The sequence below is a fragment of the Thamnophis elegans genome, chromosome 3, assembly GCF_009769535.1.
Source record: "Thamnophis elegans isolate rThaEle1 chromosome 3, rThaEle1.pri, whole genome shotgun sequence".
Taxonomy (NCBI): Eukaryota; Metazoa; Chordata; class Lepidosauria; order Squamata; family Colubridae; genus Thamnophis; species Thamnophis elegans.
The window spans coordinates 45,066,418-45,080,701 of NC_045543.1; positions in this window are offsets into that span (position 1 = coordinate 45,066,418).

The window sequence follows — 14,284 nt, forward strand, 5'->3', positions numbered from 1 at the left end:
GGCCATTACTGCAACTGCTAATGTTATGTATGGGAGGAAGAAAAAACGGTAAATGTTTCCCCTGCCAGTTGTGTCCAACTCTAGGAAGTGCTGCTTATCTCCGTTTCACAGACAAAGATACAGTATTATCTAAAGATGTTTCTGGGGTTATGTGGTTAATATGACTATACACATGGAAGCCACATGGAACCCCATTCCCTTCCTTCTGAAGTGGTACCTTTTTATCTATTTGCATTCTGCATGCTTTTGAAGTGCTAGGTTGGCAGGAGCTGAGGCAAGTAACAGGAACTCACTCCATCCCACAGTACTGTAGTCTCAAACTGCCAACCTTTTGAATGACAAGCCCAGTGTCTTAACCGCTCAGCCACAGCACCTCTTTGTAAAAAAGCAGCAACATCCTGCACCAAATGCTGCTTCAGAACAAACCAAGGGACAGGAGGGAGGGACACCACCAGTGATACAAAAAGTATCTTTTTCCATTTCTATGTAGAATATCTATTCATTGACAGAATGACTGTTCCCCTGTTCCCAATGTGATTAAAGAGTGAAATAAAGGTGGTCCTTGCTTAATGTCCATCCATTCAACAACTGTTTGAACTTACATGCTGCTGAACAAGTAGTTATGATCAGTCCTCATACATACAACAGCCAGAGTCCCTGTGATCACGTGATCACCATTGGTGAACTTCACTGCTGGCTTCCTAACAAGCAAAGTCAATGGGGAAGCTGGCAGGAGGTTGCAGATGGCAACCATGTGACGTGCTCGGTTAACATCCTACACTGTGATTTGCTTAACAACAACTGGAAGTGCAGGAACGGCCTCTGTTAAGCAGCACACATGTGATGTCTCATTTTATGATTACACTGCTTAGTGATGGAAATTTGAGTCCCAATTGCCATTGCGGTACTATCACCTAATTGTTTTGATTAAACTACCTGCTTTTTCATTGATTTAATTATGTTAAATTAAATTTGTATGGTAGTCAAATGTTTAACTGTATGGTTTTTTTCAGAAGCAGCAAGACATATGATTATTTAAAATAAAATTATGGGCATGTGGAAAAGGTAAAGGTTTCCCTCACACATATGTGCTAGTCGTTCCCGACTCTAGGGGGTGATGCTCATCTCCATTTCAAAGCCGAAAAGCCAGCACTGTCCCAAAATGTCTCCGTGGTCATGTGGCCAGCATGACTAAATGCCAAAGGAGCACAGAACACTGTTACTTTCCCACCAAAGTAGTTCCTATTTTTTCTACTTGCATTTTTACATGTTTTCAAACTGCTAGATTGGCAGAAGCTGAGACAAGTAACGGGAGCTCACTCCATTACACAGCGCTAGGAATTCAAACCACCAAACTACCGACATTTCTGATCAACAAGCTCAGCATCTTAACCCCTAAGCCACCACGGCCCTGGGCATACGGGTATGCAGTACTAATATTTAATTCCAGATTCATTATTATTCCATGTAACAATAAAAAAACATCTATGCCCAGCAATATTTCCTATTACTGTAGCAGTGACAACATGAAACAAAATTGCTTTGTGAAAAGGAAAAGGCTGCTAGGATGCCTCAGGCTAGCTGAATAAAAATAACCAAGATATTTGGTTTAAAAAAAATTCTTTATCAGCAGAATCCGTTACAGCTTGCAATTGTAAAACCTGGGAACCGTAATATTGTTTGCACAGAAGAGAACACTCCCATAGTCTGGACTCCAAAAGGCAGAATACTGCAACCGTTCTAAAATAATGCAAATAACATTTATTTTATTTAAGGTGCACATAGATGAATTGCTTGACTTAACCAACTTCTGGAGCAGTTGTGTTGGTGAATGGGCCATGGTGTGTTCATTTTCTAGCATATAAGAATGTTGATCTCTTTGTACTCATTCAATGCCTCTTAAGTACCTTCCGAGGCCTGAAACAGGCAAGGCCAAAAGGAAGCATCAGGGATCAGACAAACACATGATCAAAATACCGGGCAATTGCCTTCAGCATCCATATCTGAAAATGGTTGAAAAAAAGTAAGTTACCAAATAATAATGGCAGAAACAGACCAAATAATACTAGGAGAAATAGGTAAAATCCTGGATTTGACATATAGGTCGGGTAAGGTGACCAGACATCCCGATTTTGGCGGGACAATCACGATTTATAACAATTTGTCCCGTGTCCCAGGGCGTTTTAAAGAAGTCCCGATTTTCTGGTTTCATGTTGAAAGCCCAGTGGATTTGCTTAAGAAATCCTAACCGGGGCAAGACAAAAGACACTCTGTCTAACCTCTCTCTCTGTCTCAGTACTTTCATTGAAGATATTAAAATGTTAAAGCAAGAAAACGGACCCCCCTGCCCTTTTACCTCCTTTTATAAGAAAAGATGACCCAGTACCATAGAGCTCCAGGAAATACTTGGCTAGAGAAGTAGCGAGTGTACCTTCCGGAGGGGAGGGGCACGGAGGTTGGAGGTCGGCTCGTGTGGAAAAAATGGTGAAATATTTTTCTTTGAAAAATTTCACCATTTTAATTTGCTTTAGTTCTTTGTATTAACATCTACATCATTCTGGATTGGCTTGGAGTGCCTGCCTGCTGGTAAGTGAGCCGGGGTTTTTTCTTTTATTTTTTTAATGTATTTTAAAATAATATTTTATTTATTGTTCATAGGATTTTTTAAAATAGTTTTATTCTGTGTGGATTCTTTTTTTAAATTGTCTTAGACTATTTAAAAAAAGATTCTATCCAAAATAAATTGAAGTGAAACCATTTTTAAAAATTCTATGCACAATATTTTGAAATATATTGTGCATATTATTCTTAAAAATAGTTTTACTTAAATTTATTCTGTGTGGAATAGTTTGAAATGTTTTACTTCAATTTATTCTGTGTGGATTCTTTTTTTAAATTGTCGTAGACTATTTAAAAAATGATTCTATCCAAAATACAAAATACCAGCTGCAGTTATTCACTTAAGAACTGTGGCAAGAAAGGTGGTATAGTGACCAAAGTTACAATGGCATTGAAAAAAGTGACTGATGACCATTTTTCACACTTAGCGACCATTTTCACACTTAGCGACCGTTGCAGCAGCATCATGGTCACGCGATCAAAATTTTGATGTTTGGCAACAGTTACAATTTATATTTGTAAATTGTAGTTATGTTGAAATAAAAAAAATACAATACTATTTTTGCGTTGTATGAAAAATTTTGTTGCTCCGTATAAAATTTTTAATCAAGCCCTCCCCCCCCGGTCAAAGGTGTCCCTCTTTACCAATCTGAAAATCTGGTCACCTTAAGGTAGGGGACATTCTTAGATTTTGGAGTAGCTGATCTTCCATACTGTAAGAAATTTGTTTGCCTCTGCAATAAAAGCAACTTGTTTCTGAGCCTTGTCCATATTCTCCCATGGATGAATCACAAGTTACAGGTAGAGTAAGGTGACCAGATTTGTACCCAGGGGCAAAAGTGTCATCGGCAGATTCAGACTGTTGAGTCCGCACGATGTAACGTTGCAACGTTGGCTCCTCCTCCTTGGCTATTCATTAAGACATTGTTTGTGTATGCATTCATACCTTCTGCTGGCCCTTACCCATTCTCCACTCTGCCTCCCCCCCTCCAATAAGTTAGTTATGATTCTTGGTGGCATTCTTGCCAAATTGAAATATTACACAGCCTCATTCTATACTACCCTTTGTCAAATAGAGCCTTTATACCAGTGATGGCTAAACTTTTTCTCATTGTGTGCCAATAGGGCCCGTGCGCGCCTACACGCACCCATAATGCAATGTTTATGTGCCCACCATGCCCCGCCCCAAGACAAGCACCCTGACCTCCCTTGCTTATTTTTTACTTCCAGGTTGGTGCAGGAGCCTTTCCAGGTCCAAAACGGGGTGCGGGGGCCTCTGCATCTCGTTTTAGGCCTGGAAATCCTCTTGCACCAACTTGGAAGTCAAAAATGGGTAAGGGGGTGCTGCGCAAGGCCCCAAAATGCAATGCAAGCACCCCCTGTGCATGCACCCTGCTCCCTCATGCATGTGCACATGGAGCCCCCGGATGTGCCCTGCTCCCCACACATGCACAGCAGAGACTCCAAAGACCAACTGGCTAGTGGGAAGTGTGTGTACATGTGTGGTGGAACTGGGCTGGGGCAAACGGCCGGCATGCTTGCAGAGAGGGCTCTGCGTGCCACAGGTTCGCCATCACGGATGTACACAGTACCTTCTTAAAGCTCACAGGCTCACCAAGGGTCAATCTAGACCACGGGTGTCAAACCCGCCATATCACGTTGCCATCACGTGACATTTTGTGATGTTTTCCCCCTTCATGGAGCCTGGTGGGTGTGGTCTGTGTGCGACACCCCTGATAAGACCACTGATTTATCCAGAGTTTAAATGGACTAATTGACTATTCTGCTTGTTGAAATTCAATGAACTGGAGATGTCTGTCACCAAATGATGGCAATCAAACTAAACTCTTCTCTCTCAAACCAGGAGAAGAGACTACTGTGGCTCTCCAGATATTCCTATTCCCATCAGCCACAGCTCAGGAAGGTGAAGTAGAGCATGAGTTGGAATTCTGCAATGCTTGGGAAAAAAAGTTCAGCCCTTTTTTTCTCAAGCAAACACAGACCAGAAAATACAGCACATCCCTAGAAAAAAAGGGATTATGTGCATAAAGTTTCATACTGAGAAAAACAGGAAGAAAATACAGAACTTCGTCCAAAAATTATGCATGAGAGAGACAGATGTCTTCCTCTGCACAGCTTTAATAAATGAACCCTATGGCTCCTGTACTTTCTGAACAAAATGACCCTGCAATTTTTTACCAAAAACCTTTATCACATTCCAGGAACTCTGGGGACAAACTCTGAACTTCAAAGTGGTGGCTTGGAAGCAGAATAAAAATTACGTAATCTCTGAAAGTAGCACTGAGCTTGCCTGGCTCAATAGTATTTAAATTGACATATTGTTTTGGTAATGTTAGAATTGCTAGTATTGATAGAATTCACCAAAGGCAAGAACCAGATTATAGGTGCTCAATTGATCCTAATTAAAATTAGATTAAATGTGGGATTTCTTATCAAGCAAAGTTTGGCTCCAGAGAAAGAGATTCCTGCCAGTGAAGTTTCTCAATCATATGTGTTTAGTTTGGTTTTCTTTTCTTTTTTTCACATTCTTGACTCTCCTTCCAAAATGACTGCTTCCAAACTGCTTCACATTCCCAGCACCAGCTATTTATCATTCTCATTTTGCCAGTCATAGGACTCTTATATTTTGTCATCCTTGAGAGTTAGCTTGACAATACTTTGAAATCTTTGAAAGGTTAAAAAAAATGGAAACAGGCAGCAGTGCATTACATAAAAATATGCAAGCAGGTTTACTTTGAACCAATTAGCTGGCAAGCTATATGGCTTTCCTTTTTCTCAGACTGAAGTTGACCTTGGCAACAATGTGATTATGGCATCCTGGGATAAATATGTATCATTGTTTTGCTGAAGGTGGCCAGGACAGACTGGAGATAGAAGGCAAATAAGGACTGATTGTTTATGGTGTGGCATCTGGAAATAGTTACTGCTGGAGATAGTGGAGAGAACGCATTTTTAAAAAAACCTATTGGGCCTTGACTTGGGACAACAGGAAAAGCAGCTGTGGTGTGAGTAGCTGTGCAATATCCCACTGTACTCGGTTGAAATTAAATGCTTTTCAAAAGATAGCTGTTTACAGCATGAAGCAAGATATTGTTTTGTTCATACACCCAATTGTACATCTTGATCCTGGGCCCCTGCAAGCAATGCAGTTGGTCCTGTTCCCATATCTGGAAGTTGTACACATCTGGGTGGGGCAGAACAGAGTCAGGCTCAACCATGATAAGACTGGATGGTTGTGGATAATTGGGTGTGTGTGTGCTTTTAATCTTCAATCTGATGCACTAGTTGTACTCATTCCTGGTGACGAATTCCCCAGTAACCTCATGAAAGAATTACTGCAGTGGTTATACATGGGGATGCCTTTAAAGAAAATCAGAAACTGCAATTGATCCAGAATGCAACAACATGAACATTAATGGGTGAACCTCAGTATGTCTATGTAACATCACTGCTGTGTGATTAGCATTGGCTCTCAAGTATGCATGTAGGTGAAATTCCAAAATTCATTTTTAAAACTAATTATTTTTATATTGGGCCCAAATGGATCAGAGTTTGATCCCAGTTTGATCCCAGTTTGGCCCTGTTTGGCTGAACCGGAAGTGGAATTCAGGCCTGGGTTGCAGAACCAGCAGTGACCCAGGCCTGCCACACTCCCAAATCGGTTCCCTCACAGCCACCGGGCCACCACCATTTTGGTTTTTAGTGACTGCTCAGTTCCCTGTAAATTGTTCTGCGCATGCATGAAGAACAATTTTCATTGAACAGCGCACATGCGCGGGGGTTGCAAGCCGGTAGTAAAACCAGCAGCAACCCACCCCTGAAATGGATCATTCAATCATCCTTGGTACAGAGATCCTGAATTGATTTAATACTATATTCAAAACATACTTCTGTTTCTGTCTCTGCCTCATTGAGAGGGATTTATGGAAGAAAGAAACTTTTTATTTCAATAAGTAATCTCTCTCCTCATCCATTCAGCTGAACAGTTTAATAACCTCCGTTTGTTTTCTGGGATGTTTTGAATGAGGGAAAGCAAACACACAATAAAAGTTTGTGATTCCCTGAAAAGATGCAAGATAACATGCAATTTTGCATATGGGAATGATTTGAGCAGCAATTAAAAGAAGATAAGCATTCAAAATGTAACAGGGAAAGGCAACAACTACCTACCTACAGTACATATTTCTAAAGCAAAACAATAAAGCCAGTCTAACATTACTATACCAGATGCAAATTCAAATGGTATTAGATTAACCTCATGCCAGTGGCACACAGAACTGTCTCTGCTGGCATGTGCGCCGTCAGCCCAAGTCAGATCTCCGTGGCGTTTCTTTCGTGAGCTTGTTTCCCTGCAACGACGAAACAAAAGCTCACAAAAGAAAAAGATCTTACCTCTTGCCGTGCTGCTGATGTTGGGATGCCCTGCCTCCCGCCGGCCAGCTGGTCTTCGGGTCTCTGCTGCGCATGCATGCACACATGCATGCATGCGTGTGTGCATGTATGTGTGCATTTGCATGGATGAGCCTTTCAGTTTGGGCATGCACGCACATGCAATTTGGGCACTTGGTGTCTAAAAGATTCATCATCACTGCCCTATGCTGACACTCCAGAGATTCCAGCCAGACAAAGGGATGATGTATCTGTGTGCCCTATGTTCATACAATACTTATCAAACATATACATCCACCCATCTCACTAATGTGACTCTGGGCAGTATACAATATTTTTTTTAAAAAAGAATCTTAAGTAGACATTTAAACAATTAACAAAATACAAACAGGATTATGGGAAATTGCACCCAATCACTGAATCATTAACACCCCCCCCCATTTTAAGACATTTCTGAAAAGACAATAGGGTTAAAGCTAAATGGGGGAGGGGGAGATGAAGTTTCAACTGGTAGGTGCCATGGAAGAAAAGGCTCGCTTCTTGGCTCCCATCAGATGTAACTGTTTAGCAAACAGCAGGCCCTCCTGCCAGACCTAATGGGTAAATGTAACTGAGGACAGGTGTTCCTTAAAATATTTCATATCTAAAAGTCATTCCTTAAAAATGTAAGAATGTAAACTGAGGAAATTATATGCCTGAGAAGCAACAAGAGGAATGTGTTGATGTCCTAGCTTAACCTTTCTGGTTGGCCACAGCATGAATCTGGAGCAGACATAGGTTCATAAATGCATGCATTACATTTATAAGAGGGAGATAAAAAGTAAGGCTGATACATGAGATATTATACTCTCTCTGTGGCTGAATTCAAAGTACAACATGTTGACATACAAGAAAAGAACTGTTTCTTGACAAGCATTTTGTATGAGAAGAAAGCCAAAGATAACATTGAAAGCCTTCTTTTATTACTAGAAGAATTACAAGAGCAAATTGCAAACAATACAATGTCAGACTAGGGAAAAAAATGCACAGACACTTATGGTTAATTTACTTTTTTTTTTAAAGGACCCGTTAACACATGTGCATGCATAGACAAACAATCACTGTGGTTTTCTTCATATAAAACATGATTAATAACAGATGTACAGTACAGCATTACTTATAACAGAGAGTGGTGGTGGGGGGAATTGCCTTTGAGTCAGTATTTCTGGCAATTGCCTGGACCAGTTCCTGCAGTTTTCCTGGCAAGTTTCACCCCAAGAAATGGTTTGCCATTGCCTCCTAGGCAATAGGGCTGAGAGAATTAAGGTCACCCAGCTGGCTTTGTGCCTGAGGCAGGATTATAAATCACTGTTTATGGCAGTGGAGGGATTCAAAACTTTTTGCTACTGGTTCTTTGGACGTGGCTTGGTGGGCGTAGTGTGGCTTGGTGGGTGTAGCTTGGTGGGCATGGCAGGGGAAGGATAGTGTAAAATCTCCATTCCCACCCCCCACTCCAGGGGAAGGTTCCTGCAAAATTCCCCATTCCTTCCCGATCAGCTGGGACTCAGGAGACAGAGAATAGATGGGGGCAGGGCCAGTCAGAGTTGGCATTTACCGGTTCTCCGAACTACTCAAAATTTCCACTACCGATTCTCCAGAACTGGTCAGAACCTGCTGAATGTCACCTCTGGTCTATGGGTTTCTAGCCTGATGTCTTAACCACTACATCAAATTGGTGTTCTATTTTCAATGGTAGATGTGGTTTGGAAGGGTTGTTGTTGTTGTTTTTTTTTTTTGTTTTGTATATTTGTGCATTTTTGTCAGTCAAAATACAAATACTATGGTATCCTCACATTCTGTCTTCCCAAGTACTGGATTATAACTCCCAAGACTCCCAGTCACTGTTACCAAGGTTTGATTTAGCATCTTGTATGAATCCAGATATGATAGTTTGTAAGCCTCAGTTTAAGGTTTCAGGTGGTTCAACATTATACAATCGATGGCTTTGCTTGAGTGGGACTCCAGCCTAGAGGCAGACAGGAATGGTCGCTCAAATCCTGCTGGGGAAGATCAGTTCCAAAAGGGAAAAGCAAGCCTAAGAAGGAGAAGTTGCCTCTCTCTTTATCTGCTCCCAAAATAGTCAGCCCAATATTGCTGAAAATACAGAAGACACACGGACTTCTGACCCTGTTCAAAGTTGAAAGGATAATTGCATGATCTCTGTTCAAAGAGAATACCAGCCAAAAGATCAGCCTAACCCCAACTGCATGTCAATGCCTGTTTAAATCTACCACTCAGTTCTGGCATTGTTCAACTCATTTCATCTTCTCATTCATTTGAGGCTGGCCCAGAACATTTTGTTCTTTGTGTTCATTCCCCTTATAGGTCCAGACCAGACAGGTCTTCCTCACTCAACAGAGCAGCTAAGTGGGCATACAGTTCTGCCCAATAATCCTGCAACTGCTTATTCCTAGTGTTGAATTTAAATTTGCCAATGAAGAAATAAAGGGAGACTAGTATAGCTATTTCAAGCTGTTTAACTCTCAACCGCTAGACATACCTTTCTGGGATTCGAACCGCAGCCTCTTGCATATAGCTAGCTGATGAGAGCTAAACAGGTCTCCCTTTATTTCTTTGTCACTAAATTTAAATTTAACACAAAATAGTTTGTCGTGGAAGCAACTCCCTGGGAAGTCTCCTGGATTGGGGCTGAAAGGCAAAAGCGGAAGCAGTATGTTCCATCCCATATTTGGGTTGCCCTGATAGATCAGTCTCACTGGAAAACTGCTTATTCCTAGCTTTCCCAGCATCTGCTTGCTGTTGGCTCAAAAATTGAAATGTATGGTAGCAGCCTCTGCAAGACGCCCTGCTCTGTGCATGCCCTGGACTGGTTGACTCTCTGATGCTTGCATCATTTTCTGGAGTTTCTCACAACTTCTCCTGTGATCTTCTGCAAGATGGTGATGAGGAGTGACAACCAACTAGACTGGACTAGTAAGAAAAGCTGGTGCAACAACTCTGGAACCATTCAGTTATAGCGATGGCTGTGGATTTTAAAGCAAAGTTGATAGAGGACTGGGCTAACAATGGCCGGGAATCCCAGACAGCTAATATGCAGTAACAATGGGGGAGAGAGATGTATTTCCTATCTGCATTGTGAATTTCTTAACAGCATCTGGTTGGCCTTTGTAGGGCCTGATGGAGGAAACTTCTTACATTATGAGATGGTAGAGCTTCATTTCACTTAATAGCAGAGCCAGCTCTGCTGTGTAGCTGCTGGTATATATAATCTTGAAAGACCATGCTATATTGTTCACACTTTTTAGAAACATAATAATTTCATTATTAAAAGTGGAAAAGGCCCTGGGCTGGTTTAACTTACTCACTTACTTGCTATTTACTACTTTTAAAATCAAAGCATCTATTTTATGTAGAATGTAATAAAAAAGTAAATAAATAAAGCACCAACATTAAGTGTGATGTTAAAATGATGATTTCCTATTAAAAACCTTTACTATTGTATATATTCAATATACAGTATATCACAGAAGTGAGTATACCCCCTCACATTTTAAATATTTAAGTATATCTTGTCAGCAGTCTAGAAATTAATGGCTTTATGTTGCGTTATTTTGAGGGGACAGCACATTTACACTGTTATACAAGCTGTATACTCACTACTTTACATTGTAGCCATATATAAAGATATATATTGGTATCTTTATTATATACCAGTGCTCGCAACAGGACAAGGGGGAAGGAAGTTACATGAACCAAAGGAAGAGAGTGGAAAATCAAATGTAATGCAGAATAACAAAGATAGTTTGAAAGAACCCTGGCTAAGGCATTGTTTGTTTATGATAATTACAAAAAAGCAAGATTATTTTCCAAACCTGTGGCTTTGTGGCATACCAAATGCAAATAAACTATTGAAATACCTGTTCTTATTTGTTAACTGTGCAGTTAATTTCTCCTTGTGATAAAAATTTTAATTATTTCACCCAGTTCTTAGCTTTCTTTCCAAATATGTAGTGTTTCTTTTTCTTCTTCATTATTTTCTTTTGTTTCTTTAGTTTTCTTTCCCCTGTTAAAGATGCCACTGTAGGCAGCCCCACTGCATTTCAAATTATGTCCTGTCACCTCCTCTCCCCCCTCCCTTCTAAACCTGTGAAAGTTAAAGCTGTTTGAGAAGTAGAAGCAGAGCTCTGCTGATGACCTTGGCAGGAAGGAAGTGGTCTACATGTTTTCTGCATCTGCCTCCCCTTGTCCTCATAGCAATGCAGTGGGTTTTTTTCCCCTTCTGTGGCTCTAAGTCAGTGTTTCTCAGCCTTGGTCCACCCTAGGGGATTCTGGGAGTTGAAGTCCACGCATCTTCAGGTGATCAAGGCTGAGAAACACTGCTCTAAGTGGAAGAAATCTAAAGTCTGTAAGACAAACCAAACACATTGTTCACTGCTAAGGTAAACTCATTTGAGCCCCAACCCAACCAAATGGGCGGGGGGGGGGCAGGGAAAGAGAGGCCGTACATGTAAACCTAAATTTTGATGTGTCATAAATAAAATTAGATGTTTGTGGGTAAGGAACTTTGAAGGGAGTCCTTTGTTGCTTGGAAGGGTAAAGACTGTGCAACTGTGCGTAAAAGGACCGGATTTTTTGCAAGGCATGTTAGTAACTCAGAAAGAGTTGCTGACATCTGATCTCTTCCTGGGACCATTTTAGTGACATTCAGAAAAGTAGTCTCTGGTTTAATCTGTGTGTAAAGCTACTGCAAAGTATCCTGAGCTCATATTTCATGGACAAGTCCTTGTAGTTCACAATATGTAATATTGTAATATGCCATTTACCTTTGGCAAAGTTGTATATAAAGCTGTGTTAACCATGGGCCTTAATATTCACTTTATCTGAGATATAACAGTGACTCTGTTTTAGTGCGATATATTTAATATATTGAACTTTTTATAACTAATGATGCTTTAGAAAGCTACAACCTCAATAACATTATAAAATCCTTGATTTATTCATCAGTATTATATTCTCTTTTTAAAAAATATTTCTTGTACCTATTTATGGGTGGTGTGAAAAAGAGTTTTGCATTTCTTTAGCAACCTAGAGAAGGTGTATCACTTCACTAAGTCACTTTTAGACACTTTTTGATATGAATATAATAATCTAAAAAGGGAACATAGAACACTGATGCCACATAGTGGCATGATCTATAATAGCAACTCTTGCTTTAAAATAGCTTTTCCTAAGTACTTTCAACACTGAAACTTTAGAAGTTACTTGTGCCATGAATTATCACATCACAGGTCTGTTCCTTTAATCCAGAGATAGGCAACCCGAGGCATTTCAGGTCTCGCTAAATATGTTTACAATTTAGTCTGGAAGACCTCAAAGTTATTCCAGGACTACAGGCTTTGCTGGAAAGCCAGTGAACCATTCTGGAGCCAATGGCATCTTGGATGGGAAATCAATAGTATTGTTGCCAAGAAAATGTCCATGAAGTCACCATAAGTTTTAGTATGAAGAATTGCCTTGTTCAAATATTAATATAAAGTGGATTAATTACAGATCTTTGTTGCAGAATTGTCTGCTTATTCTCTAATTCTTGTCTTGGGGGATACTGGCTCATAGCTGTGGTTGATTTTGTGGGCATGCTGGGTATTTTTTAACCAGAAAAAAAGCTGTTGCATCTGCCTGTATTTGCTAGGTGTTGCTTTAAAAATAAAGGAACCTCTTGTCTGTGGACATTCTCAGTCATCCGAATCATATCTCAAAGGTGCTTTTTCAAAAGGCAACTGAACTGTTGTTTTTTCTTGAGGAAAAAGGAGAAAATGTTTCGTTTTTCATCTAAGAAGCTCCATTGGTTGTGAATTATGGCGAGGAGGTGGAAGGATACGTACTGACAGTTGAGACTAGATGGTGGGATGGATGGAAGTTTGCGGATGCAATTCAAGTTATAGGGCTTCTCGTTGTCATCATGGTAAGTCGCAACTCCGAGGTTCATCTTCTTGGTACTGCCATCTCTCTTGAAGGCCTCAGTCACCCCCAGAATAGGTTGACAGGATGGCAGGGAGGGGGGCAGGAATTGAAAGATTGTATTTCTTTACAGTCATCTGGTTGTTAGTGCTCTCTATGGGAGCTGTTGAGGTCACTTGAGGGTTTATCTGTGGCCTTGGCGTCAGCTGAAATAGCATGCAATTCAGGGGTGAAATCAACTTGCCTTTGCCACCAGTTTGCAAATGTGAGCATGTTCACGCAGGACCTTCCACGCATGTGCAGAGTGTCAAAAATGAGACATGATGACTTCCGGGTGGGTGGGCGGAGCCTTCCACTGCCAGTGTTACCGGTTCACCCAAACCAGATAGAACCAGCTGAATTTCATCACTGGTGCAGTTGGCTGCGGAATCTTCCTGGAACTGCTGAAAGGGCTGCATTATTGTAGACTGGAGATAGGTGTTGTCTTATTCCTCCCCCTCTGCAGAGGGAGGGCTGTTCAGTTCTAACATAGATGGATTCTTTTACCTCTCTTTCAAACCAACGGCCCTCTCTATCCAAAATGTGGACTCTAATGTCAAGGAAGCTCTTGTGTTGCGGCGTGAAAATCAGGACTCTGGGGAAAAGGACAAGAGGGACTGTTATAGTCTAGGAACTGAAAAGCTATTTAGGGCCAGGGACCATATTTTTAAGATTTCCAGAAGGCAAGGCTGTAAACAATGGGGCAATGATCTAGAAGTGGTGCAAGCTGCAGGCATTTGGTCCAACATCCTGATATTTGTTGTTGTGGCTGTATGATGCAGACATGCAGGATCTGGTTGTTGGGTCTTGGGAATTTAGAAGGATTTGGATATGGTTTTTTTTAGCCAAATAGAGCCTCTGCAGACAAAGGGATTGCCATGCCATCACTGAAAAGCTTTACTCATACAAAAATTACCAATCATGCAGCAGCTGCCAATTCTGTTCAACGCATAATCAGATCAGGATGTCGCCCCCCCCCTTTTTTTTTTCTTGAATGGCACACACTGTTCTATTTGTCCTCGGAAAGCAGCCTTTTAGCAGTGCAAGTAGGACATGTCAAAACCCTTTCCCCTCATCTGGCAGGCAGGCATTTCTGTGATTCTGTCAGTCCTGGCTGAAAGAAGACTTGGCCTTTCCCACTTATTCAAGCTGCTCCACAGCCGTCAGGTTGGTTTCCCTTCTTAGCATTTTTGTTCATCTGTCCACCGGTTTGCATCCAAAAGAACATGACATGGATTCAGTGTTGGACAATCCATCC